This window comes from Phoca vitulina, unplaced genomic scaffold (genome assembly GCF_004348235.1).
Source record: "Phoca vitulina isolate PV1807 unplaced genomic scaffold, GSC_HSeal_1.0 scaffold31, whole genome shotgun sequence".
Classification (NCBI taxonomy): Eukaryota; Metazoa; Chordata; class Mammalia; order Carnivora; family Phocidae; genus Phoca; species Phoca vitulina.
This window is the reverse complement of record NW_022589734.1, coordinates 5,747,568-5,753,567: the sequence shown is the minus strand read 5'-3', so window position 1 is coordinate 5,753,567 and position 6,000 is coordinate 5,747,568.

Below are 6,000 nucleotides of genomic sequence, written 5' to 3'. Positions count from 1 at the left end.
TCCCTCAGTCATTAGCCTCCGGCACAGGTCCATCCTGGCAAGTCTGTGGAGGGAGCCTTGCGCACATGGCTGATGTCCCCAGGGCTCCAGTGGCCGCTGTGAGATCCTGCTGGAGGTCCTTATCCAGGACAGGTCAAGCTTCTCCCCGTCTAGCTGGCACCAGCAGGGGCTAGAGATTGGCTTGGCCCGGGGCTCTTTTTTCTCACTCCTCTGCCACCTTTGTTAAGGCTTTGTGTTCTGGGAACAAAGGCCTTGTCACTCTGCTCCCTCTGAAACCTGGGCCCGGAGCGTACCAGCCACATGGGAGACCCCGAGTGAGCCCTCCCAGCAGCGGTGTCTCCGTCAGATGCTCGGAGTAGTGAGTGTGGGGAGCATGCCACTGGGATGTGGACTGTTCTCCCAAGAGGCAGCATTTTGAATTTGAGACCTATTTACATATACTTTGCATTAATTTACATACCAGCCTCTGATAACTAGCTCTAAATACCCTTCCATGAATTCAACTAGTTAGTGCAGCTAACCACTGTGGTAGCCAGACCTGATATTTAGGGCATTACACACATGAAAAACTGAAAAGATCTGTGAAAACATAATCATGAGCATGGCAAATCAGCCCAGGCCCCTCAAAGATGCACCTGCTCCTTAGCCTGATTCCTTATGCTGCGGTGATAGCGCATTCAACACTCGTGAGGGAGATCGTGCCTTTCTAGCCCTCAGCTGAGTTAACCCCCACCCTGGAAAAACAAGGCAGGAAAAGAAACACTGACCATTTTTCACTTAAATAAATTTATTTGCAATCTTCTCATTTAAATTGGCACTAATGCTACCAGTTATTTCACACTTTTTCTGTTACTTGACATGAAATCTACATAGTTTGTGAAGTTGGTTGGTGACGAGAACACATAGAAAAGGTGATGTTGTAGATGGTGAAGATTGCCCGTAGGGTTTGCAGTGTCCAGCCTGCGTCCTTGCACGCCATTCAGCTCTGAGATGACCTTTTCCTCCTTTTCTCCTTTCTCAGCCTTCATGGTGGAGTGACTAGACCACAGTCTGCCTCACTTAAGAATGGAAAGTTGGGGGGATGGGCAGGGGGACAGGTATACCTGCACAGCCCCCTGCCTTGTGTTGATTCCCACTTTGTGGGTTCCACTGGGTGTTGACATTATTCTGGGCTTTACTGAAACAATGTACTAACTCCTGGTCTGTACAGCTGACTTTTAATAGCATTTTGGGAAATTTTACCTCCTTCAGAGATTAGACAAGGAAGAGGAGGGATCTGTTCTCAAACAATGAAGGAGTCCTTGAAATTCATGCTACCTTTTGCAGGTCCCCTTAAAATCCTGACCTCTTTTAGGGCTTCCAGACCCAATTCCAATGTGTGGGTGAATCCCCTCCCACACCACCAATGCTGCTATCAGGGCTGCGATGTCAGAATATAATTTTCCAAATGGTCCTGTTCTATGTGGTGGATAAGTCAGGGGTATTAGAGAACTATGTTTTAGTTACACTGTGGCCTTATCTGCTTATGTGGCTTGACTGATTTCCAAATACTTTGCTGTGCATTGTTTCTATTTAAAAAGTATGGCTAAGCTCAAACTATGGAAAGAGTCTAGATGTCCATTGACGGATGAATGGATAAAGATGTGGCATATATACATACAATGGAATATCACTCAGCCATCAAAAAGAATGAAATCTTGCCATTTGCAATGACATAGATGGAACTAGAGGGTATTATGCTAAGCGAAATCAGAGGAAGACAAACATATGATTTTACTCATATGTGGAATTTAAGAAACAAAACACATGAACATAGGGGAAGGGAAGGAAAAATAAGATGAAAACAAAGAGGGAGACAAGCCATAAGAGACTCTTAACTCTAGGAAACAAACTGAGGGTTGCTGGAGGGAAGGTGGTGGGGGGATGGGGTAACTGAGTGATGGGCATTAAGGAGGGCACTTGATGGAATGAGTAGTGGGTGTTATATGCAACTGATGAATCACTAAATTCTACCTCTGAAACTATTAATATACTATATGTTAATTAAATTGAATTTAAATTTAAAAAAAAGTGTGGCTAACCAACTCAAACAAGTTGATAGAAGGCAATTCTATTGTAATCTGGATGGAAAGCCTTGTGAAATATTTTAAAGTTACTGTAGCATACCAATTTTTAAAATAAGTCATGTGACTTACCTGAGTTCAATTTCTCCCAACATCAGAGTTAGGGTAGAAAATTAAAATGTGAGTAAAACTAGAATGAACGCACCAATACCTCTGAATTGACTATGTTCATTGCCCTGCCGTGATGAAGGTGCCATTGTTTCCTCTACTAAATCTTACCCATCCACTAAGATCTCAATTTCCTCCTTCTGTGATTTTCCCTGCCTTGAACATCTCTAAGACCCACTTGATTAGGCACCACCTTGCCCTATAGATTTTTTTCCAGTTTCGTATCCCAAAATAGGTTTTAATTTCCATGAGGGCAGGATATGTTATCTTATGCTACTTCTGCGCTGGCAGCACCATTCAGCTCCCGTGTTTCATGTCCAAGTAAGGGGCTCTGTTTCTCAAGCTTGTCACAGTGATATCACAGTGATAACTTCTGCAAGAAGACATAACAATCCTCAATGTATACACACCTAATAATAAAGTGTCAAAATATGCAAGGTAAGAACTGATAGAACTACAATAAGAAATAGATGAATAGAGATACAATAGAGAATTATAGTGAGAGACTTCAGCAACACTCTATTGGTAATTGACAAACCGAGCAGGCAGAATGTCAGCAAGGACTGATGGGACAGCATAATCAATCACTGGATCTAACCGACTACTTCAAGTGAAGCAGATCTTGTAGACTACCTCATCCAACAGCAAGACAATATAACATATCTACATTATATACATAACAACAAACCATCAAAATATATGAAACAAAAATTGACAGAATTAAAGGGGGAAATATAGAGTTCTACAAAAATAATTGAAGACCTTAAAATCACACTCTCAGTAATAGAGAGAATAACCAGACAGAAGATAAGCAAGAAAATAGAGGACTTGAACAACATGATTTCCCAACTAGCGGTAATAGACATATACGGAACATTCTACTCAATAACAGAATACACATTCTTCTCAAGTATATTTGGGACATTCTGCAGGATAAGCCACAAATGTTAATACACAGATAAGTCTCAATATATTTACCCAGATAACTATGATATATAGTATCTTCTCTTACCACAACAGGATAAAGTTAGAAATTAATACAGAAGAAAAACTAGAAACTTAACAAATTTGTAGAAATTTACACACTCTTTTTTATTTAAAGAGTTATTTATTTATTGGAGACAGAGAGAATGCACACAACCAAGAGGAGGGATAGAGGGAATCTCAAGCAGACTGGGCTGAATGTGGAGCCCAATGTGGGGCTCAGTCCCATGACCTATGAGATCATGACCTAAGCTGAAACCTAGAGTCAGACCCTCAACCAGTTGAGCCAACCAAGCACCCCTAAACAACAAACTCTTAAACAACAAATGGGTCAAATAAAAAATCACAAGGGAAATTAGAAAATACTTAGAGATGCATGAAAACAAACACCACACCCCAAAACTTAATGGACTCAGCAAAACCAGTGCTAAGGGAGAAATTTATAGCTCTACATTTTTATATCAAAAAGGAAGCTCTCAAATCAATAACCTAACATTACAATTTAAGGAATTAGGAAAAGAAGAATATGTTAAACTCAAATCTAGTAGAGGAAAGGAAATAAAGATTAGAGCAGAGATAAATAAGAGAATAGAAAAATCAATGAAACCAAAAGTTGGCTATTTGAAAAGATCAACAAAATTGACAAATTTTTAGCTAGATTAATTTAGGAAGATAGAAGATTCAAATTACTAAAATTAGAAATTACACCATACACAAAATTTAACTCAAAATGGATCAAACATCTAAATTTAAGAGCTGAAACTATAAAACTCTTCAAAGAAAACATAGGGGAAAAGCTTCATGATATTAGATTTCACATTTACTTCTTGGATATGATACCACAGGCAACAAAAGAAAAAATAAACAAATTAGGCTTCATCAAAATGAAAAAAATTTGTGCATCAAAGGACACTATTAACAGAGTAAAGAGGCAACCCACAGAATGGGAGAAAATATTTGCAAATCAAATTTATAGTGAAGTATTACTATCCAGAATTCAACAATAACAAAAACTTGATTAAAAAATAGGCAAAGGACTTGAATAGGTGTTTCTCCAAAGAAAATATACAAATGACCAAGAAGCACATGAAAAGATATTCAGTATCACTTATCATTAGGGAAATATAAACCCAAACCACAATGAGATACCACCAGACACCCACAGGATGACTACTATTTAAAAGAAACAAACAAACAAAAAAGATATGTTAGGATGTGGAGAAACTGGAACACTTGTGCACTGCTGGTGAGAATGTAAAGAGATGCATCCACTATGGAAAACATATGGCGGGGCACCTGGATAGCTCTGCTGTTAAGCGTCTGCCTTCGGCTCAGGTCATAATCCTAGGATCCTGGGATCAAGTCCCACATCGGGCTCCTTGCTCAGCAGGGAGCTTGCTTCTCCCTCTGCCTGCTACTCCCCCTGCTTGTGTTCCCTCTCTCTCTCTCTCTCTCTCTGTCTCTCTGACAAATAAATAAATAAATAAAATATTTTTTAAAAAGCATATGGCGATTCCTTAAAAAATTAAAAATACGATTACCATATGATCTAGTAATTCCAATTCTGGGCATTTACCCAAAAGAATTGAAATCAAGGACACTAAGACATATACTTACACATATGTTTATAGCAGCATTATTCTCAATAGCCAAAAAGGGGAAGAAACCCAAGTGTCCATCAATGGATGAATTGAAAAAATGTGGTAATACATACAATGGAATATTATCCAGCCTTAAAAAGAGACAAAATTTCAGACATACGCTACAATAAATTAGGTAGCCAGAAAAAAAAACAAATACTGCATGATTCCACTCATATGAGGTACATAGAATCATCAAATTCACAGAGACAGAAAGTAGAATTGTGACTGCCAGGGGCTGAGGGGAGATGGGAAAGGGAAGTTATTGTTTAATGGGTACAGAGTTTCAGTTTTACAGATGAAAAAAAATTCTATGGTTGGGTGGAGGTGATGATTGCACAAAAATGTGAGTGTACTTAATACTACTGAACAGTACATTTTAAAAAAATGCTTAAAATGGTAAATTTCACCACAATTTAAAAAAATAAATGATATTTTAAAAAATGAAAAAACTATGGCTATACACAATGCATGGGTGAATATCACCATCATAATGGTGCAGAAAAGAAATCAGATGCAAAAGTTTACAAACTATATAATTCCATTTATATATCTTAAAACAAATGGAAAAACAAAACTGAGGTCTGGCTTCCAGTAATGATGAAGTAGTCTGTGAACTAACACTCTCACAGATAACAATGATAAAATCTGGACAAAATATTATATATAGTTATATAGAAATATGTACCTATATATAATACACATATGATATATGTGTATATATTTCCAGAAAACAAGCAGAAGAGGAGGGAAGTCCCATCCCTTGAATGATGGGAATTACAACAGCAAATATTTGCAAGCTTGAGTCTTTTTGCCTCAATGCACTTCACAATCTGTGCATGGCCCATGTAGGCGGAAAACCACAGTCTTACTGGTGGTGTCAGAGAGGACATATATTGGGGTTAGTAGAGTAGGTAGAAAGTTAGGGGAGAAATTCTGGAAGGGAGAGAGCCATGAAGGGGTAATAGATCTTTAAACTACATATGTGCAGAGCATCCCTTAGGGGGCCCAGCCTGAAAGAGGATTTCAGCTTTGCCCACTGTAGGTGAGGTTTTGAGTCTAGCAAAGTTAACTCTATGCTAGGAAAATAACACTCTTCAAAGGAATAAAACAGAATCCAGGGTCTCTATAACTATCGTTGATAA